At 46.4% G+C, this 23,602-nt stretch overlaps 1 protein-coding gene across 1 annotated transcript in view; it reads left to right on the top strand.

Moving 5' to 3' along the window:
* Positions 1-2,145: 2,145 nt before the first annotated feature.
* The window catches only part of SYNDIG1 (synapse differentiation inducing 1), a 925,443-nt gene continuing 903,986 nt past the window's right edge, over positions 2,146-23,602 (top strand). The window contains exon 1 of the mRNA XM_069235041.1: positions 2,146-2,849. The gene's annotated coding sequence lies outside the window, so the exon portion shown is untranslated. The remainder of the gene's footprint in view (positions 2,850-23,602) is intronic.

Raw genomic sequence — 23,602 nt, 5'->3', positions numbered from 1 at the left:
TAGCCGGCGTTAGCCGCCGGCGCTGTCTGGTGTGCGTTAAAAAAAACGACGTACACCAGGCAGTGCCGGTGTAGGGGGAAAATGGCGTATGGGTGTCCACAAATGGTGCAAGTCAGGCTGAGGCAAAAAAATCGCCTCAACCCGATTTGCGCCATTTTTTTACGACGCCCAACCCCCATTGAAATGACTCCTGTCTTAGCAAAGACAGGAGTCATTTCCAGCACTGCTGTCTGAATGATACATGCTTCACTGACAAATTATGTCCAATCAGTCTCTTGGATGGCAATAGTTGAAAGGTAAACTGCAGCACAGCTGGAACACCAAGACAAACACATAACCCCAATGCTGTGTAAGTTCACAATGTTAAAGAAAAAAACTGAGATTTAAAGTGTTTGTGACTTTTCAGCGTCTGCGTAATATATGTAAATCTGTGCATGTTCTTTAGAGCTACTATGTACCTCTCCGTGTTTGTGTGAGAGTATACTAAAAATAACCATTAACGGCATAACATGCGCGTTTATTGATGTTTTTACTACAATGATGTCGGTTTGGGGTCCGTTTTGCGCACTAGTATAATGGCCTATGATACTCTTGCTACGCCGCTGCCCCGTACTTGACTCGCAGTATCCTCTTATGAACTGACTTTCTTTCAGATAGGGAGAAAGCAAAGGGCCATATTTATACTTTTTGACGCAAAACTGCGCTAACGCAGTTTTGCGCCAAAAAATTTAGCGCCGGCTAACGCCATTCTGAAGCGCCATGCGGGCGCCGTATTTATTCAATGACGTTAGCCGGCGTTAGCCGCCGGCGCTGTCTGGTGTGCGTTAAAAAAAACGACGTACACCAGGCAGCGCCGGTGTAGGGGGAAAATGGCGTATGGGTGTCCACAAATGGTGCAAGTCAGGCTGAGGCAAAAAAATCGCCTCAACCCGATTTGCGCCATTTTTTTACGACGCCCAACCCCCATTGAAATGACTCCTGTCTTAGCAAAGACAGGAGTCATGCCCCCTTTCCCAATGGCCATGCCCAGGGGACTTCTGTCCCCTGGGCATGGTCATTGGGCATAGTGGCATGTAGGGGGGCACAAATCAGGCCCCCCTATGCCACAAAAAAAATCCAAAAAAAATACTTACCTGAACTTACCTTAATGTCCCTGGGGTGGGTCCCTCCATCCTTGGGTGTCCTCCTGGGGTGGGCAAGGGTGGCAGGGGGTGTCCCTGGGGGCAGGGGAGGGCACCTCTGGGCTCATTCTGAGCCCATAGGTCCCTTAACGCCTGCCCTGAACCAGGCGCTAAAATCCGGCGCTAATGCTGGTTTTTTAGACCCGCCCACTCCCGGGCGTCATTTTTGCCGGGGAGTATAAATACGACGCATATGCATCGGAGTCATTTTTTAAGACGGGAACGCCTACCTTGCATATCATTAACGCAAGGAAGGTGTTCACGCAAAAAAATGACGCTAACTCCATGAACTTTGGCGCTAGACGCGTCTAACGCCAAAGTATAAATATGGAGTTAGTTTTGCGTCGAATTTGCGTCGAAAAAAACGACGCAAATTCTGCGCAAACGGAGTATAAATATGCCCCAAAGTGTGTAGACTCCAGTGTGCGCATTCTGATCCTGGAAAGGGATTGAGCCACCACCTGCAGGACAATAAAATATGATTGAGCATCTCTGCAGGCAGGGAAAATAAACAGTTATGAACACTATATACCACAAGCGGTTAACAAATGCTTCTGAAGCCCGGGATGCGTGACCCGAACAGACTTCAGAGGGAGCGCAGGGATAGCTCGTGAAGCGAAAACACCAAACACGGAACAGGTTGTGTAAGCAGGAAGGTGGCGCGGGACAGGAAGACATGACAAGACGCGCGCAGGGCAGGTGAGGAGCTCCGCGGTGGCAATCAAGTGGGTTTTTCTCGATAGCTGACTAGTCGAGAAGGAGCCGATACAACTGGCTTATGAATCGCCAGTAGCAAGGAATGCTATCAGGGGATGCCATCGCATATGTCAAGCAGCACAATTTAGTGTGTTTCTTCCACCCACTACTTCGAACTCCCTTGCACTGGGCCACTGCTGAGGTAGGTGTGCGTGTGAGGGGGGAGGGTAGTAAGACGGGCAGTAGAGGGGCATTCCTCCCGCTCATTAGTGCCTCTTGAGTTCTAACGATGCCGCAGGGATAGTTCAGTTCTGTGCACTGATCTCACCCTGTCCTTTGAATGAAACGAGCAGTCAAAGCGGTCCAGGACTGCATCTGGGGTTTCCTTTCCCCCGATGAGCTTCCCTGGTGGGGTCCCCTGGGACCTCCCAACCCTCACGCTCATGTGACGGGGGTCTTCTCATTCATTAATCGCCAATTATAGAAAAAGGGTGGGGGCGTATTGGAGTCGGTATGAGGGTCTGTAGCCCTCTCCTCTGAGGTGGGTCACAGGGACCTTGCTCCGTATTCAGATCACGAGGCTGTGCCGCACAGGAGGACACCTACCGGGGCACGGTACCAGGCAGAACCACAGTCTGGCGGCTGAAAGACGACGACGCAGCGGTGTTACCAGAGCCACGGACCCCCGACTCTGTGCACCGCCCCCTCGTTCTTTCTCGCGCCCCGACTAGGGTTGCGGATGAGACCGAGCATCCCGACTGTTCCTCGCTGCCGCGCCACAGTAGTGGGCGGACTGCGGTCTGAGCGAGGCGGGGGTCGAGGCTGGGCGGGCGCAGTGCGCCTCCGGCAGCAGTACTCACCGGGCGCAACGCCTCCTCTGTGCGCCGGGCTACAGGGATGAGAGAAGGTGCTTGGAGCAGCGGCGCTACATCCGGGACCTCCTGGTTTCGTGATCTTCTCAGAGGCAGGCAGGTTAGTGAACGAGTCTCTTGGGTGTAGGGTTGTGGGGACGCCAGTGCCTGCCTGTCCAGCTGCTGCGGGCTGTGAAGCGCTAACCAGTCTCCTTGGACGGGCACTGTGGAGGCGATGTTTTGACCGAGCGGAGACAGACAGCATTGTGCCTCAGTCTCAAACTAGTCGCGTTCACAAATCAAAATATTGATGATAATAATGAAAATAGTAATAATAATAATAATAATAGGACTGTTCGGCACTGCAGATGGCTGTACGGCTGCTGCATTCACGGAGCTCGTCGTCTGCTGCAGCCTCCGTCCTGTTCAAATGTGTCTATATTTAAAGATGCGTGCCATGCCATACAATGTCAGCTGTAAATCGTGAACTTGTCATGTTCCGTATGGCGGTGTTGGTCATTGCACGTGCTTATATCGGAATTCGCATGTTCGTCGACCTGTCGAGGCAGCATTTTAAATGGGATAGAACTGCATATTGGGAACACAAACATCAGTTTGGAAACATGTTTTATTAGGGTTTGACAAAGTCGTTTACTCGCTGAAAACGAGTTTAGCACGCAGGAGCAGGAAAATAAGGGCAGTGTTTTGCCTATGGTAATTAATTAATTCAACGAGATGGTCCCTTACCCTCAAATGGTCCCCAAGCAAAGTATTTAATGTGCACAGCTCCCTGAAGCTGTTCCGGTTCAGCCTTCCTGGCTCTTGTTTGACTAGCTATAGTGAGTGATAAGCAGGCGTGATTTCCAGAAGACTGTCCTTGAAGCAGCCAGTGAAGCAAATTACTGTGCTGTACTCACACGCGCTGGGAGACTCCTTATGGAGAGCACGCAGGGCGCGAGCCACAACTCAGCGCTGCTTTCGCGCAGCATCCGTCCTCTGTGAGAGGATTCGCCTCAGGTACCGATTGAGCAATCAGTGTAAGGTTTCTGCATTACACGTGCACTCAGTTCACCAGTATTTCATTCAAGGGCAGATCCTTCAAGCTTTTTTTCCTTGAATGATGAGTTTTTCTCCTAAAAAGCTGAGCATCAAGTCACACCTAAATCAGAAAGTCTGGAGTAAGACACAACGGCTCACAGAAAAAGGGTGGTGAACTGGGCGCCTACTATTAATTTCCCACCAATATGTAATATCTGTACCTGTCATCTTACATAGATGCAGCCATGCGGTCATTCCTGCATTCTGTCAACTCATTCATCAGTTCATTCTCTATAAATATTGGTATTAATATAGAGTCGAGTAATTCATTCATTCAGTACCGACCTCTCATCAATGAGGAGCGCAGGAGTCTACTCTTATTCAGGAAACACGCCACAGGCCTGTGTATGGAAGTACAGGTAACACTGCTGTTTCACTGCATCCACATTCCCCCTCCAGAGCACAGGTATGGCGTCTCCGGGTGGTGCAAAAATCTGAGGCACAGAGCTGCAGCGCTTTCCATTAATTCATATTTAATCCTGGGATAAAGGAAAGTGGTGCACCCTTTAAGTTACTAGCTTACCTTGAGCAATGAAGACGAACAGAAGCATTCTTCATTGAAAATAACTCGCTGTTTGTCAACCCGTTTTTTATTAGCTAAAAATTTACTCAGGGGTAACAAGGTGCTTTACAGCTAGGTGTGTGCAAAATTTGCGTAATTTACTTTCCTGTATTTATGCGAAATTATGGCAAAATTATGTGTAACAATGCTAAATGCAAATATGTCATTTCGCCCTATACTTTAGAGCAAAATGCTTCCTCATTTCAACTTTTCACATGGAGACGCATTTCACTCCAAAAAAAGCGAACAATACAAAAGCATTGTGACCAGCAGCAGGTCACGTTCTGTAGTCCCTATGCAATTGCAGTACATTTTTACCACTAATTGTGCTTTGTTAAACAAAGTGGTGTAACACAACATTTAAATTTCATTCAGGCTTATTCACAATAAAGCTAGACCTGAGCTTAAAAGCGATTTTGCAGTTGCAAAGGTAAAATTTGAACCCCAGGGACCACAAAAAGGCTTTTTAAATGAGCAAAACCCAAATCTGATTCAGTTACACATTACTGGAATGTAATGTGTGTTTCAGACGAAATACAAAATTGGTATTTGGAAGGGGCATGTAAAAGGCATCTTTTCCAAATACTGATTCCATGATTTATGTATTAATGTTTTCTGTATGAAATCCGTCCACAAAACATTACTATTTTACCACCAAATCCAAACTGGTGGTAACTATTCCCAAATGGTAAAAGTTCCCGAAAGTACACCTTCTCCTTTGTGAATGTCCACAAAAACATTTTTAAGAGCAAACAGTGGTACACAGCAGGATAAGTCTGGGGTCACAATTAGGGCCGGGCACTCCCAAAAAAGTAGCCCACATTCCCAAATCGTTATTTATTTGTAGCTTTATATAGTAGGAACTCTGCCCAAAAGCATTGGAGCAATTACCATGAGCACCAGCTACACTGCACAAGATCAAATTATTTTTTATTTTAGGTAGGGAAATTAAGTGATACGCCCAGAATCACCGGATGTTGAGCTGATGCCAGACATCAAACGTATTTCTCCAGTTCCGGCGTTGCCGCTCTGAGAACATGATGGTACATCCTGTGTTTTTATTTTTCTCTGGGAAAGGTGGCCTCACTGCAATGCCTATGCAAACACTCCAGGAACCCTCCACTAAACCTTAAAGACACTGGGTCTTAGGTGACAACCCCTGTTCCCTAGCGAGGCCACTTCTCTTATTCACCCCCTCCTCAGCCCACTTTAGCCTCAGGGTATAACCTGCAGAGGAGGGTCAAGAAAAGCATAGGGCTGTTGCTGCTACTCCAAGGGGGTGTGGGGTGCTTAGGTCAGAATGCCCCCCTACGAGGCCCCTGCATACTCCCACACCCACCATGGCCTGAAATTGATGGCCCAGTGAAGTATGACACTGCTTATTGGTTGGGCCGGCCACACCAGGAATGAGTCCCTAGGTGAGAATGTCCTAAGGGTCAGTACAATACCTGGCCCCAGCCTCAGTTGAACAGCATGGCAGGGGACTGCCCATTATGCTGGTGCCACATTACAGTGGCCTGGCGGTAACTAACTAAGACAAAAAGTATTTGTGAGCCGGTTTAGAGAGGACCTCAAAATCTTCCCACAGGTGTCACTGAGGCACCGGCCCAATGCCCAACTGACTGTCTTCCCAAACCAACCCTTGTCCACAAACCCTGCCTTTCCCTTGAAATGTTTGTAAAATAATACAACTTTATTTCTTCATTTAAACGCAATTACAGACATGGTGGTCTGCAATCCCATTAGGGCACCATGCCTGTGACTCTAACCAATCATGGTGGGTCTTAAATTGAGACTCACCACATGCCATATTAATGAGGTAGTTTGACTTGCAATCCACTACATAGCGGTATTTTGTGAGCCAACCTATAAACAGTTCACAAAAAACCAATGCATGTGGTAGAAGTCAGTAATCAAATTGCACCCACTTCTACCAAATCTGTTTGAGTAGATTCCTAATAAGAGATTTCAAATTGAATATGTGACAGAACAACTAGGTCCTAAACAACTATAGCCTAAACCACTACTGCTAAACAACTAAAAAGTCGCTACAACTAAGTACTGAACAACTACTGTCTAAACAACAATTGTGCCTGAATAACAATTGCCTGAACAACTAATATATATATATTCTAAACAACTAATAAACCATAAAAAAAAAAAAAAAAACCTTACCTTAAAATTATTTAGTCAGGCAATTGTTATTCAGGCACAATTGTTGTTTAGACAGTAGTTGTTCTGTGCTTAGTTGTAGAGACTTTTTAGTTGTTTAGCAGTAGTGGTTCAGGCAAGTAGTGGTTTAGACCTAGTTGTTCAGGATGTTTCCCTTTCAAATTCATTGTGTGATGCAATTTACGATTTCCCATTAGAAATCTTTGTACACCAGGCCCACGTTACACAGTTTTCTCCTTTAGTTATGGTGAGGTATATTAACAGATTTACTGAGAATCACAGGAATTTGAATGAGGGGGATTCAAACCTCTTCCCCATTTTCCTAAGTCTGCAGCTCCAGCGAGTAGGTCATATTTCTCCTTGCATAATACAACTGACACTGCAATGCTAATAATATTAGAGTGTTTGGGCGGCAGCAGCAGATTTAGGCACCCACCCACCTGTAGAGTCACCATTGTACTATTGAAGCTGTCTAACTTGAGGACATTTTTTAAATTGATCGCTGGACAAAAAAAATAAATTATATTATTTTGTATAAGTATGAGTCATGCAAAAAGCTACACTAGTTTCTATCACACTTTATAAAGACTGGGTTGTCTGTACAATTACACATCTGATGGGTGTTGTGTATGTGAGGCAAGCCTACTCTTCAGACATGGTCACCAGTGGAGCTCTTGAGTTATCTCCCAAATGTTCATCTGTTTTCCTTATCATATGTATCTATGCATGTATGTGGTATTCAATAGGCCAAATAAAGCAAAGGGGGCTGTACAGGGTCGAAGCAAGCATAAAGTCTGTGAGTGAAATGGGAGATGCAGTAGTTTGTGAACTGTTACTGCCTTGTGATATAGTGTTCTTTGTAGAGCTGCATCTTTCACTCTTTCCTAAATGGGAGCAGCATTGTGGAGGTCCTGAGAGATATGGCGAAGTTATTCTAGATCCTGGGTGCATAGATGGAAAAAGCCTATGACCATGTTTTTTCTTTTTTACACTTCTCAGTCGACGGTGCCCTGGGTGTGGGTGTGCTGTAAACCAGCATATATGGACAACTTGCCTGCAAAATAAATGGGGGTGCTGGTGATGATGGCTTTATAAATGATGTAGGTGGTTTTGAAGAGTCTATGGGCCGGCAAAGGGAGTCAATGGAGTCCCATCAGGATGAGGGTGATGTGATCATATTTCTTCAGGCCCTGGATGAGACATGCTGCAGCCTGTAGTATGTCCTTAAGGGATGCCAGTGTGGAGTCTGGGAGGCCCTGGAGTGTAACTTTATCATAATTAGTGACATTGAATTGTGTGTGTATGAAATACTGAAATATGCACCAGGTTGACTAAATTGTATAGCAAGAATACACATATGCAGCACAATCAGTGGCAGTATTCATTTCAGTGTTTTTGTCATTTTAACAGACATTAATTCAGCCAACATTTTCATGTAAATGCCAGTTTAACAACTACAACAGCAACCAGCAACTGAAATGTGACTAATTAATCTTTAAAAGGGGTCTGCCACTGAGTGGCTCCAAAAGTGGCACATTAAAAAAAACGTTTGGTTGTTTGCAGTATATTCAGAATTATGTTGAAAATGCAGTGGGCAAAAAAAACATTTAATTCTAGTGGTCCTGATTATAAGCCACTCTCACCTCCTTACTTTTGAAATGCAACACAGCCTCAAACATCACCTCTTGGAAATGTGGAGGAAATTATCACATAGGATTGAACGGAAAAAAGATAAATCGATGGCTAGCTTAATTAAGGTTGGACTAATACTGGATGATTGCTTGCTACAACTAGTGACTCAGCTGAAGGCCTCTGTTGACTCAGAATCCTTGCTCCACTAAGTTTGTTTTTAAATCTTGCACAAATGTTTTCCCGTACTAGTATCTTTAGCTAGTCAATACATGTTTGACTCTCAGTGGTGGTTCCCAGAGGTGAAGCCATCACAGCTGGGATGTGGAAAGTGACGTACAAAAAGCGCAGTTTTTGTATGCAAGGTCTGAATGCTGTCCAAGAGGATAGAAGACTTGAGAAGGAGATTTGAGGGGCAACTGTAACAGCAAATGGTGCATTTATATCAGTAACGACTGTGATTTAAACCATTGCTTCAAGTGTACTTAAAAAAGGGGCACATGTTCGCCAGTGTGCGCAACGGAACTACATACCTTGGAGGGGCTAGCATTTATTTACTTAATAATGACGATGTCACCGGGCAGAGGAAATTCCTTTGTAGCAGGCTTCAAATTACAAACATCTGAATGCAAGGCGTAAGGATTGACACTTGGTTGACAAATAAATGAATACAAATCTTCGGCGTTTCTCAGCTCACCACGTCAACAACGTTGATCACTAGTTTGCTGGTATGATTTGCCCTGACTGCTTCGTCAACTTTAAAAAATGTTTCACCTCCATTTCTTTCAATTGATTCACCTTCTAAAGCCACCCCATCTCACCCTCATTGGCGATTCATAGTAGAGAGCCATTAAAGAAACAAAGATTGGCATACCTTGTCTCTACAGAACAAAAAAGATGTCTCATGAATAAAGACATGCTTCAAGGAGTTTTTGTTAAAATGTATATTCTCTTTAGACTTAAAATGTGCAACAAAATATCTTCTATCTTTGTTTTTATGTTTCTAATTTTATTTTTCATTTTTTTTGTAAAATGCTCTGACATTAAGCTTATTTGTTCAGGTCTATAATAAAACACAAAAATAAAGTTGAGGGCCTAAATATAGGGTCTACCTAGGCAGTGCATTGGGTGTAGTGCCACGTTGTAGACTGTAGATTGTGTTGTAGGATGTAGGTGGTGTTGTAGGTGGTTTTCTAGTGTGCAGGCGGTGGTGTGGTAGATAACGTAGAGTACATGGTACTGGAGTTGTAGGTGTGTGGTGGTGGTGTAGGGTGTAATTAGTGGTGTAGGTAAAGGCACTGTCCGAACCCCGACCCCAAGCACTGCCACCGAATTCAGTCACTTACATGCAGACAACCTTGATCTTCCTGAAACTGTCAGTCTGCTTTGCAAACAGAAATATGAACTACAACATGATACACAGCAGTGAACCACTTCTTTTGTAGTTAGCACCTGTAAAGTACACTGACAATATCACCCTCTCATCCAACTGCTGTAAAACAATTGAAACACTTTAGACGCAGTGATGCCAAAACGTGACTCCCAAAAACATAATAAAGACCTAGTGAACTCTGAATTATGTTACCGGCCTCAATAAAGCAAGAAATCCTGGTATCCAGGGTCAGTTTCTGATGTAAGCTGATATAGGTTCAGTATGCACTGTGGGCCTTTTGGGCATTTCTGGAGCATTTGACACTCAAGCTCTTGGTGTCCTGACCCGCTGGCTGGAATCTCAGACGGGGGTTACAAGGACCAGCATCGGGCTGGATAAATGTAGGCTTGCCAAACAAATAAAGGTGGTGTCATCTGGAAGAGTGTTAATGAGAGGACAGTGATTAAATGTAGTGAACAGGAGGGAACTCGCTTCTGCCTCTCATTTAACTCAAACCAAAGGAAGGTTTGGAATATGTACCTTCATGTATGTCAATTTACCCCATAGTGAAATATATAAAAACTTCCAGTTTGCGTCTAGGAAGGTGTGCCAGTTGCTACCTTCCATGTGTACTTCTGGTGACCTCATAGGTATGCAGTGATTCCTCTCTGACCTGTTCTGCCATGGAAATGCTCTAAGATGTACTCCTGTCAAGGGAAGGAGTAAATTCCTTTCCAGGGTGGAAGAAGAAAGGAACATTACAAAATTACATGGGGGTGAAGGGGATGGTGTTTGTTAGACTTGGGATTCTTGGCATGGTCTTCCCTAACTTTTTGCCTCTGTTTCCCAGGTTGTTGATGTGTGCTGGACATTGTTTTTGCTGTTTTTGTTGTTCAGGGCACTTTACCACTGCTATCCACTGCTAAGGTGCAAATGCTCCTATGTAAAATATATGTGTAATTGACTTTCCCTGATTGGCATATGCACAGTGACTAGAGGTGCCCAGGGCCTGTAAATCAAGTGCTACTAGTGGGCCTACAGCACTGGTTGTGCCAACCATATATGTAGCCATGTAAACATGTCTGAGGCCTGCCACTGTAGTGTCTGTGTGTGCAGTTTTAAACTGCCAATTCGACTTGGCAAGTGTACCCCCTTGCCAGGCCTAAACCTTCCTTTTTCTTACATGTAAGGGACCCCTAGGGTAGGCCTTAGGTAGACCCATGGGCAGGGTGCAGCATATGTTAAAGGTGGAAGATGTACTTATGTGTTTTACATGTCCTGACAGTGAAATGCTGCCAAATTCGGGTTTCACAGTTGCAAAGCCTATCTCTCTCATAGGTTAACATGGGGGCTGCCTTTAAATGTTATTAAAGTGCAGAATCCCTTAGGGAGCAGATAGAAATATGGAGTTTAGGGTTTCTGACCTCACAATTTAAAAATACATCTTTTAGTGAAGTTGGTTTTTAGATTGTGCGTTTGAAAATGCCACTTTTCGAAAGTAGGCATTTTCTTGCTTAAACCATTCTGTGACTGCCTGTTTGTGGATTCCCTGTCTGGGTCAGTTTGACAGTTGGGCTGTTTGCACCTCTCTTTAGACAGTGACACAAATGGAGCTCGGCTGCAGCCTGCATATCCTGATGAGCCATCTGTACTGGGAGGGAGAGGAGGAGTGGTCACTAACACCTCAAAGGGCAGTGCCTACCCTCACACAATGCAGTCTCCAACCCCCTGGTGTGTGTCTGGGGCCTGGCCTGGGCAAGGCAGGCTCTCACAAACAAGAGAGACATTCCTTTGAAGTAGGCCTACTTCAAAGGCAGAAAGGGGTATAAGAAGGACACCCAAAACCCCTGAAAAGTAGATCACTTCTGGAATCAAGAGGAACCTGTGCCAAGGAGAAGAGCTGAAGAGCTGAGGAGAAGTGCTGCCCTGCCTGTGACTGTGCTTTGTGGAGCTAATCTGCAGTTGCTGCTTCTGCCTGTGAAAGGGGACAAAGACTGGATTTGTGGTATATTCCTACTTGAGAAGAATCTCCAAGGGCTTGGACTGATCTTGCCACCTGTTCTAAACTCTCAGGGCCATCAAAGACTTCTCTTACCAGCACCTGGACTCTCTGCTGAGACTCCCTCCTTGACAAGTGGGGCCCCATCCAGTCCCTGGGCCCTTGAAAGGAGAATCGGGTGAAAATCCAAGAACACCAACTTTGGACAACTCTGGATCGATGCTGCTGCCGAATCCTGTGACGCCGCCTGCAACCGACTCCGTGGTCCTCGCTGGAGTGTAACCACCCTCACAAGGCCCGACACAGCTGCAGCCATGCCAAAGTCTGCAACTCCATGGAAGTCTCTGCACCACGTCATGACCAACTCCGCCCGAAGTGCGCGGATTCAAAGCTTCACACTGACGCCGCCTCACCTCCACCGCTCTGCAGCAAGGACCCAACGCTTTTTCGTGATGCCTCCGCTCCTTCACCCTGCAGCACCGGAACCGCCGCCGCCTTGAATTCAGCGATGCCGCGATCCCCGACTTCATGCACCAACTTGTTCTCACGGCTTACTAAAGTACTTTATCTGGGGTTCTGCGTGACTCCGTACCCGGCGCCATTGGCGTTGGATTGTTGGAAACGACTCCGTTATAACTCAGTGTTTTCACCTTATTGGATCATTTTGTGTTTCTAAGCCCTATTTTTGAGTTTAATCTTTAACAAGTCATAACTTGACTTGTGTATGTCAGATCTTTGTCGTTTTGGTCTTGTTTTGTTTAGATAAATATTGGAGTCATTTTGTTGTGTTTGTACTATATTACTGTCTGTGTTGGTACAAATACTTTACACCTGGTCTCTGAAGTTAAACCTGTCTGTTCGTGACAAGCTACCAAAGGGGGTGAGCGGGGGTTAACTGAGGGTGATTCTCCTTTACCCTGACTAGAGCGAGGGTCCTTTCTTGGACAGGGGGTAACCTGACTGCCAACCAAAGACCCAATTTCTAGCAGTGTTTCTTTGCAAAACAAGATATTGCCCCACTGGAGAAAAATATGGGGTACTGCACAAAGGTACTGCCATGTCTGCAGGTATATTTGTAAACCATGTACGATTAGGTTGACGGAAATGTCCACGGAAAGGCTTAGCCAATAATTTTACAAAATTGTTTATTGAAGTGTCCTTTCAAAGTTGTGACAGTGGCAGCTTTTGAGCTGTAAACCAGATAAACTTTGTAAATACCTGAAAATAGTAAATCTGCACAAATGCGTGTCATACACATGCAGATGCAGGTTTATGCCTTCATTTATGGATTGGGCCTACAGCTCTTACCCATGCATTAATGTGTTTGTGCAAATAGTTGGTTTTTGCATATATTAGGGAATACAGACAACATATTTTCAAGCACCTACTCTATGCATTGTGTACAGCATTTTTTTACAGCAAAATTGTTTTTTGGTCATTGCTCTACCTGCCTGAGAAATATCTGCATCAATTATTTCTCCACCACTCGGTTGTGAACTGGGGGCATATTTATGAGAGGCTTTCACTGCGGTTGCATTACTTTTAGTGATGAAGCGGCGGAGCAAACCGCTCAACCATATCTATGGGGCCACTCAAAGTCACTCTGCTTGGCTTTGAAAGGCCTCATAGATATGGAGCAAAGCTAGGCAGCACAAGTTGCTGTGTTGCCTTACTCTGTGCCAGGGAGGCATTCCATAGGAGTTGTGGTGGGTTTTCCACACAACTTTCATGGCTTGTAAACCTGGGATTGTATCAAAATTTTAGGCCTCCCCGATGGAAGCACAACAAGGAGAAATATTATGATTTATCCTTGTTTTTTCCTTTTTCTGCAGAACACCTATAAAGAGGAAAAAAACCTCCATGGATTGTTTCATGCAGGAAGGTGCCCCTTCCTACACAAAAAACAATCCTGCTTACAACACAGGCACTCTCGCACCATGGTGCAAAAGTGCCTACATTGGCACTAGGCTGCTGAAATGGCACCAGCACAGGGGGGAAAGGACAGGAATGAACTGTATTGCATAAATGCGGTGCATTCCTGCCCTTTCACTTTGATGTAGGGCAGAGAAGCAAGGTGAGTTTCTGAGCTGCCTTATGCTTAATCTCTGTAAAGATGGCCCTGGGTGTGCACATATGTGTGGGAAGTCCATCAGCAAATGCTTGTAAATACCCACAAGGGGCATATATATGAGCCCCTTGTGCTGCCGCTGTGTCACTTTTTGTGATGGAACGGTGGCGCAAACCTCCAAATCATATCTATTGAATGGCCTCATAGATATGGAGTACGTCAAGGCAGTGCAAATTGTTGTGGAGGTGTTCCAGAAGCATTGCGGTGGGTGTTCTCATGCAACACCCATGGATTCTGACACATCCCAAGGTTTACCAGAATCTGGGAATGCGCAAAACCTTACGCCTCCCTAGGGGACTGTCGGAGGTGGAGGGGCGTTGAGTTCCAGGTCTGCATGGTGAGGTAGGAGAAGGATCTTCCTTCAGTCATGTTCTTCTGGATTGTAGGAATGTTGGCAAGGGCCAGTTGAGTAGAGCGGAGTTGCCTGGAGGGTGTGTAGAAGGTGAGGCGGTGGTTGAGGTAGGCAGGTCCGATGTTGTGAAGGGACTTGTATGCCTGTGCCACATGTAGTTACATACTGTTCAAACATAAAGGATGTCTGTGAAACCCTACGCATGTGCACATTACAGCTTTTCCTGTGTGGCGGTAGAGACAGGCAAAATTGCATATACTTGTTCATGATAAATACAGATACCATTTCATAAATGTACATGCATTATGCAAATTACACTTGGGAATGTCCATGTGAAAACTGTGCACAAGGTATTAGCTCACATATGAAAAGGTACATGAGATACATACCTTACGGATTTTCCATAGAGTTTCTAAAAGTCATGTGGTGAACATTGCTCATTCAGCACATGTGGAAGCAGGGCATTTTCACTTTGCACGAGTCTCGACTGAGCAAAAAACATGCGTGAGTAGTAAACAGGGAAAATACTAGGGGTAACGTAGCATACATAATTTACTGTATCACAATTATGTGAAATTGTATGAGATAACATGTGTTAGAAATGGGGTCCTTGGTTGGCAGTCAGGTTACCGCTGTCCAAGCAAGGACCCTCACTCTAGTCAGGGTAAGTCACACACAATCCAAATTATCCTATGCCCACCCTCTGGTAGCTTGGCACTGAGCAGTCAGGCTTAACTTAGAAGGCAATGTGTAAAGTATTTGTGCAATAAATCATACAATAACACAATATAGCACCACAAAAATACACCACACAGTGTTTAGAAAAACATAAAATATTTATCTGAATAAATGCCGGTCAAAACGATTAAAGTTGAAATAAGCAAATGTAGGGATATTACTGAAAGTGATATCAAGTGTCTTTAGAGTTCAAAGATTACTGTAAAAGCAATAAAAAGTGTCTTAAGTTCTCCTAGAAACAACAAGTGTCTCTTGCAGGGCAAAGTACCAGGTTCGCATTGGAAAATCCTCGCAAGGGACCGCAGATGAGGCGATGTGTGGAAAACGGTGAGTGTGCGTCGGTTACGCCCCTTCGCACACAAACTTGCGTCATTATTTTCCATGCGGGGGAAGACGTTGCGTCGACTTCCGGTGCGTGGACTTGGATCCTCTTCGGGTTACGGGGTTTATAGGCGCCCCGGGGACGATGTGTGGAATCCTGGGCATGCGGAGCGAAGTCCCAGCGGCTGCGTCGATTCCGCTAGGCGATGTGTGGAATTTTCTTCCGCACGGCAGGCACTGCGTCGATTCCATCGGGCATTGTCGTTCTGAGTCGGCTTGCGTCGATCCAGTAGGGCTGTGCTTTGAAGTTCCGGTCGCGTCGCTGGTGCTGCGTCGATCTTCTGTTGCAAAGTTGGGCTGCGTAATATTAAATCCAACTTCACCAGTCAGCAGGATTTTCTATTACCATTCTGGCCATACTAAATATGGCCTTCCTACTCATTTCATATTAGCAGCTACCACTTCAAACAATGTAGGAGGGAAGCCCCAATGTTAGCCTATGAAGGGAGAAGGCCTCACAGTAGTGTAAAAACGAATTTACGGGTCTTACACTACCAGGACATGTAAACTACACAGGTACATGTCCTGCCTTTTAGCTACACAGCACCCTGCTCTAGGGATAACCTAGGGCACACCTTAGGGGTGACTTATATGTAGAAAAAGGGGAGTTTTAGGCTTGGCAAGTACTTTTAAATGCCAAGTCGAATTGACAGTGAAACTGCACACACAGGCCTTGCAATGGCAGGCCTGAGACAAGGCTAAAGGGCTACTTAAGTGCGTGGCACAATCAGTGCTGCAGGCCCACTAGTAGCATTTAATCTACAGGCCCTGGGCACATATAGTGCACTCTACTAGGGACTTATAAGTAAATTAAATAGTCCAGTTTGGTATGATCCAAGGTTACCATGTTTAAAGGGAGAGAGCATATGCACTTTAGCACTGGTTAGCAGTGGTAAGGTGCGCAGAGTCTAAAAAACAGCAAAAACTGTGTCCAAAAAGTGGAGGGAGGCAAGCAAAAAGTTAGGGGTGACCCCCCTAAGGCTGTGAGGTCTAACATGTGTCCCCCCCAGCTGAAAGTGGGGAGGACTACCCAACCTCCTGGGAGCTCTCATCGCTAAGGCGGAAGTATCTGGAGAGACCATCATCACTGGCGTGGTCAATCCCCAGGCGATGCTCCACCGTAAAGTCTATCCCCTGTAGGGAAATGGACCACCTCAAGAGTTTTAGATTCTCACCCCTCATCTGCATGAGCCATCTAAGGGGCCTGTGGTCCGTCTGAACCCAGAAGTGAGTCCCAAAAAGGTGTGGTCTCAACTTCTTCAGTGCCCAGACCACAGCAAATGCTTCTCTTTCAATAGCACTCCACCTCTGTTCCTGTGGTAATAGTCTTCTGCTAATAAAGACTACTGGTTGGTCTAGGCCCTCCTCGTTTAGCTGTGCTATGACCGCCCCTATGCCATGCTCGGAAGCGTCTGTCTGCACAATAAATTCCTTGGAGCAGTCAGGGGTCTTGAGCACGGGGGCCGTGCACATGGCTTCCTTCAGGGAGTCAAAAGCTTTCTGACAAGCCTCTGTCCAAATCACCAACCTAGGTTGCTTTTTGGATGTGAGTTCTGTCAAGGGTGTCACCATGGTTCCATAGCCCTTGACAAATCTGTGGTAATACCCGGTGAGGCCTAAGAAGGCTCTCACCTCTGTTCGTGTTCTAGGTGGGTGCCAGGCCTTGATAGTTTCAATCTTGGCCTGGAGTGGCTGTACCTTGCCACCACCTACTAGGTGTCCCAAGTACACCATGGAACCCTGCCCAATCTGGCACTTACTGGCCTTGATGATCAGGCCTGCCTGTTGCAGGGCCTGAAGCACCTCCTTGAGGTGGAGCAGGTGTTCCTCCCAGCTGTCACTGTAGACGGCAATGTCATCCAGGTAGGCTGCGCACAACACATCCTTGCCAGCTAGGACACCATTAACCAACCGTTGGAAGGTAGCAGGGGCATTTTTCAACCCAAAGGGCATCACCCGGAATTGGTAATGGCCCTCAGGTGTGGAAAATGCCGATCTCTCTTTAGCCCCTTCAGTCAAGGCGATCTGCCAGTCCCCTGATGTGAGATCAAAAGTACTAAGGAATTTGGCAGCGCCTAGTCTGTCTACGAGCTCATCAGTTCGGGGGATGGGGTGAGCGTCAGTCCGTGTTACTGAATTGAGGCCCGGGTAGTCCACGCAGAACCGAAGTTCTGGCTTGGCACCGGGGGCAGAAGCCTTGGGTACCAGCACCACACGGCTGGCCCAGGGACTGCTAGACTTCTCAATAACCCCAAGAGCCAACATCTTGGAGACTTCCTCTTTGATACTGGCCTTCACCTTGTCTGACAACCTGTAAATTTTTTTCTTTACAGGGGGACTGTCTCCTGTGTCCATATCATACACACAAAAGTGTGTGAGTCCAGGGGTGAGAGAAAACAGGGAGGAGTACTGTTCCAGTAACTGTTAGCAGCCCCCTCTCTGGTCTAGGGTCAGGGAGTCAGAGAGAATGACACCCTCCACTGACCCATCACCTTTCTTGGCAGCGAGGAGGTCGGGGAGAGGTTCGCTCTCCTCCTCCACCCCCTCATCTGTCACCAGAAGCATGTTGACTTCAGACCTCTCAAAATGAGGCTTTAGTCAGATGACATGGAGCAACCTTAGGAGGTTCCTAGGGGATTGGAGGTCCACTAGGTAAGTGGCCTCCCCTTTCCGCTCCTTCACTTCAAATGGGCCAGACCAGCGGTCCTGGAGAGCTCTAGGCTCTACTCGCTCCATTACCCACACTTTGTCTCCATGTTGAAACTCTACCAGGGTGGCCTTCTGGTCATACCAGCGTTTCATTACCTCTTGACTGCCCTCAAGGTTACTTTTGGCCATTTTCCAGAAGCGGTGCATCTGGTTGCGGAGGGCCAGCATGTAGCTGACCACATCCTGAGGGGGTGCCTTTGGAGCTTTCTCCAATCCCTCCTTGACAATGCTTAAGGGTCCCCTGACAGGGTACCCATAGAGGAGCTCAAAGGGACTGCACCCTACCCCCTTCTGGGGTACCTCTCTGTAAGCAAAGAGAAGGCATGGTAAGAGGACGTCCCACTTACGCCTCAGGGCCTCAGGGAGGCCACCAATCATGCCTTTCAAGGTCTTGTTGAATCTCTCCACAAGACCATTAGATTGGGGGTGATAGGGTGTGGTGAACTTGTGGGTTACACCACACGCATCCCACATAGACGTCATGTATGCAGACATGAAGTTAGTGCCTCTGTCAGACACTATCTCCTTTGGGAATCCCACACGGGTAAATATCCCCATCAGAGTTCTGGTCACCACCGGTGCAATTACAGTCCTCAGAGGGATTGCCTCTGGGTAACGAGTGGCATGGTCCACCAAATCCAGGATGAACCTGTTGCCTAGGGCAGTTTTGGGGTCCAATGGACCAACAATGTTGATGCCCACCCTTTCAAAGGGGGTGCCAACGACAGGAAGTGGAATCAGCGGGGCCTTAACCCTTTTTCCTGTTTTACCACTGGCCTGGCAGGTAGGACAGGACCTACAGAATGTATCTGAGTTTGTCCTTATTCAGGGCCAATAGAAGTGGGTGACAAGCCTGGCAAAGGTCTTGTCTTGCCCCAAATGTCCTGCCGGGGGAATGTCGTGAGCCAGTCCCCATAGGAAGGTCCGGTAACACTGGGGGACCACCAGCACACTCACTGCCCCAATGGCCGGAACCTTAGGCTCACTGTAGAGGAGATCATTCTCCCAATATATGTGGTGTTCACCAGAGGCTGCACCTGCTGCCTGGGCTGAGGCTTGCTTCCTCATGCCCTCTAGATTGGGACATACTTTCTGCGCGTTGCAGAATTCCTCCCTGGTGGGCCCACCCTCAAGTTGCCAGCCAGCAAGCTCAGGTAGGTCACCTAGGACGGCAATGTCTTCCCCACTTGGCTTGGGGGCCTCCTCCTCAGGAACTCCGTCAACCACTGCGGGAACCTCTGGGACCGGTTTCCCATGCCACTTGCCCCTCCTCTTGGCAGTTGTCTGGGCCATTGTTCCAGGCTCCAGACGCCCTTGACTTCCCTCCCGGGCAGCCATGGACTGTGTGGTCATGCAGACCCACTCATGCAATCCTAACATCTCCAAGTGAGACCTTAGCTCTACCTCCTTCCAGGTAGTGTGCTCAAGGTTGTTGCCTAACAGATACTCTACAGGCATGGCAGGACTCACAGCTACTTTTAGAGTACCAGAGACCCCTCCCCCACTCAAAGGGAACTAGAGCTACCGGTAGGTGGCTCTCACGATTGTCGGCGACTATGACTTGGTGGAATGTATTTGGGAGGACCTGCTCTGCTGACACCAGCTGACCCTTGACAGTAGTCATGCTGGCTCCTGTGTCACACAGAGCCTCCACCCTTTGCCCATTGATGGTGACCCACTGCCTATACTTGAAAGTATTGGCAGGCATGTGGGTTTTTGGCACCATCTCTGCATCCCCCAGGGACAATAGGGTTACCTCTGTCTGCTCCCCAAAACTGTCTGGGACCATCTCCTCGCCGAGCGCTACGCTAGCCAACCCAGGTGTCTTCCCTCCTTTGGGGGCTGTGCCCTCTTGGGACACTTGGAGTCGCCCTCAGAGTGCCCATACTTATTGCACTCTGTACATTGGGGTACAAACCTCCCTGTCTTATGGTCAGTAAAACCTCTCCTTTTGGAATCAGACCGGGACTGGTTACCACTACTCCATTGGAAACTATTTTGGGGGCCTTTTGAGAACTCTTTGTTTTTAAGTTTTTCTCCCCCCTCTTTCTTCGGATGGGAACCCTGACCACCTTTGTGGGTGTCCCCCCCCGATACCTTTCTGGACACTCTGGTACTAGTCCAGAGGTCCGCCTCCTCAACAAGCTTCCTTGGATCAGTAAGCTTACTGTCTACTAGGTGCTGGCGCAACTCTGTAAAACAAATACTGAGCATATGCTCTCAGAATCAAACTATACAATCCTGTGTAATCATCTACTTTGCAGCCCCATACCCATCCATTCAGTGCCTTACTGGAAAAGTCAAAGAAATCTACCCATGTTTGTGTGGACTGTTTGGTGCTGTCCCTGAAACTCTGACGGTATTTCTCAGGGGTCAGCCCAAACTTGGCAAGTAAAATGGCTTTCTGAAGTGGATTTGTGTTTTGATCCTTTGGGTCCAATGTGAGAAGTGTGTCCCTCCCCAATGCTGGCACATAACTCAACATAGCTGTACCCCATTACCCTTCAGGAACCTCATGAGCCCTTAGTGCAACTCCATAAGAAGCTAGCCATTTATCTATGTCATCCCCCACCACAAAACTGGGCACCACATTTTTGGGTATATCAACCTTCTTTTCTCCAGCAGGTCCTGCCTGTATGCTGCCACCATTACTGCTGGATTCAGACTGCTTTGCCTTAGGATCCAGCTCCTTGAGACTCAGTTCATGAGCCAACAAAAGTTTCTTTTCAGCCAAGGGTCTCTCAGCTGATTGCGCTTCTCTCTCTGCCCTCCTTTCCTCCTGTTGAGCCTCAATTTTCAGTCTTGCCATTTGCAATTGGAACTCCCTCTCCTCTCTCCTTTCCTCTGTGGTCAGGCCTTGATCAGAGACACTGCTCCCTGATCTGGAAGGGGGCACAATTGCAGTGGTAACTTCACTCACTGATGGCAAGAAATCCTCTGAGGGGCTGTCTTCTGGCTCCTCATCCTCAGCATCATCCTCTGAATGGGCTTCTGCCGAGGCCCTCAGTGCCACTTGAAAGTCCTCCTTTCTGGAGGCCCCTTGGGTGGCTACACTCATCTCCTTGCAGAACCCTTTTAGCTGCTTGACAGTATATGTCTTCAACAGGGCTAGGTCAAAATCTCCTGCTTGAGACCCAGCCTGAGACATGGGGAGTGAGGATTTAGGTTTAGAAAATTGTCAGGAAAAATTAATTTAATTCCAGAAAAAACAAAACTTAGCATTCCTTAGTGTCCTGTTTTTGGGATACAAATTATCAGATGAAGGCAAGAGCCTAGCTCCCCGATTTTTAGAAAAATGCACAAAATTGCAATGACCAAACACTATCCAAAAGCTCCAGTCATTGCTGGGATTTTCAAACTTTGGCAGAAATTACATTTTAGATTATTCACAATGTATTAAACCATATATAACTTACTATGTCCTCACTTTTCAAACAAATATTGGACTGTCAAACACACATTCATTCTCAGAGCATTGCAACAAAGCATGCATGCAGCTAAACACTTACACACAAGAGACAATAAAACAAGTTTGGTCATTGGAGTAATTGCTGGTGCCATTGGTTTCACCTATGTAACATTCAATGAGGGTGATACTGTCCCAATTGCATATAAACCACATTTGTATTTCACAGCTGAACAACACTTTCCTCCCACAGAAAAAATTCTGACTGCTGTTCGGATTGCTGAGACCTCAGGCACAGGAGAATATATTGTTGTTGTATCTCCGATCTCAGCCCTTGAGGTTGTCACCAAAGTCAGCATTCCAAACATCAAGGCATTCATGTTGGATTCAATGGGCAACATCTCTGATGGCCACTGCTGTTGATTATGTTTTTGACCCTAAATTACAAACTCAAGCATTTCTCCAATATGAACTAGAATACCCAGTTCCAGCAAACACTTTGCCTATTGAACAATATCCAATAGTAATTATGTACACTGATGGCTCAGCTCAGCCAGTGGTGGGCACTAAACATGAATACGTCACCACTTGTATGGTTGTGAGTGTCTACATGAAGGATGTTAAATTCCATGCACAACATACCTACACGCAGACCTTAAGGAACTGTACTGCACAATTAGCAGAGCTCAAGGCTCTGTTGAGGGCGCTAGAGCACACGGATCCAGGACAGTTAACATGAATCGTCTGTGATTTGTACAACTGTGTCCAGTCCTTCAATTAATACCTGCATTATTGGCATCAGAATGGGTTCAGAGACTCAAACACAGACTCCAGTGGGGGAAAGTAGCTGATCTGAAAGAAATGCTACCTAATGTCCATGTAGTTCATGCATTGGGACATCATTGTGTTGGAATACACGTTACATGCCATACCTTGGCTGATGAAGCATCCAAGTCAGCAGTAGCTGCGGCTTCTGTTGCTGCAATAACTCGTTCATGTGCACGATTGAATGATGAAAAATTGGCTGCTATGAAAGTTTTGGCTGAAACCAAGCCCATGCCAAAGGCATATCCTGTCAAGTATTCCTACCACATATCTAGCCTAAATACTGCCCTAGTAGCAATACCAGGGGTGGGTGATCGTGTGATCCCCAATGAAGATCAGACACCAGAGTTCATTAAAGCAGCGCATGAGCGAGCTGCATCTGCCCCTGCTGGTGTGGGGGCTACTATTTCATTATTACAAGTGTGTTACTGGTGGCCAGGTATATACAAACAGACCAAGCAGTATGTCCTTTGTTGTGACATTTGTCAGCAAATAAAAGGGTCCACTGTCAAATGTCCTCCACAGACACCCCTCCTAATTTCCAACAAACCTTAACATTGTGTGTACCTGGAGCACTGTGGTCTCTAGACACCTGATGTTGCATACAAATACATCCTCGTCGCTGTCGACTCCTGGGAATACACGGTACCAGAACCGTTATCCTACCACCGCTGCCTGGTTCTAAAGAAAACTGCTTTGTCTCCATCACCAATGTCAAGCTACACATATGGCCGATCCTGCACAGCATACCTAGAGGACTCCTGGGTAATCCCCAATTCCATCTCACTACAGACCAGGATGTTCCCCTACAGGTTTTGAGCAGCAACCCTGACACCTCTCTGAGCTTGGGAAGGGTGGAGAATGATCTTTCCCACTAACTTCTTTTGCGACAAGCAATGTCAACAATATTGAGCAATTTTACTCAAATTGAACTCAAATGGATGGAATTGTTTATTATGAAACACTAAGGGAGATTTCTGCCAGTTCTCCTCTTCCGAACACAGCTCCAGTTTTTGCACGAACCACTTCTAGATATTTTGCCAACGTCAATGACTCTTTCACCCACTCATCTGCCTCTTCTGCACCAACACAGTCAAGAGCATGTAAGTGAATAGATTGGCTCACGATTAACTATTTCATTCTTCCACCAAACTATCTGTGGCTTTTACTAACTGTACTTGCCTTCCTTCCTTGGATTGTGTGTGTCATCATCTTTTTGTTATTAATACATAGTCATTATCTTCCTGAATGCTCTATAGTTGAACTGGTGGATGAGGTCCTAAAACCATATTTTTTCTTCCATAAGGTCCGCAGAGACTTGTCCCTAGTAAATATTTCAGCTATACCAATTCCTGATGGGATTTTTTTGGATAAAGTATCTTTTGATATATATAGCCCGACCGAGGTTATTCAAATTCAATATGTATTTAAACTTTCAATGAATGATGTAATAACACCTGGAGTTGTTTCTGATGATTGGGATGTAAAAACGGCTGATTCTAT

The sequence above is a fragment of the Pleurodeles waltl genome, chromosome 5 (genome assembly GCF_031143425.1).
Source record: "Pleurodeles waltl isolate 20211129_DDA chromosome 5, aPleWal1.hap1.20221129, whole genome shotgun sequence".
NCBI classification, from domain to species: domain Eukaryota; kingdom Metazoa; phylum Chordata; class Amphibia; order Caudata; family Salamandridae; genus Pleurodeles; species Pleurodeles waltl.
This window is presented reverse-complemented; position numbering and strand designations above follow the sequence as displayed.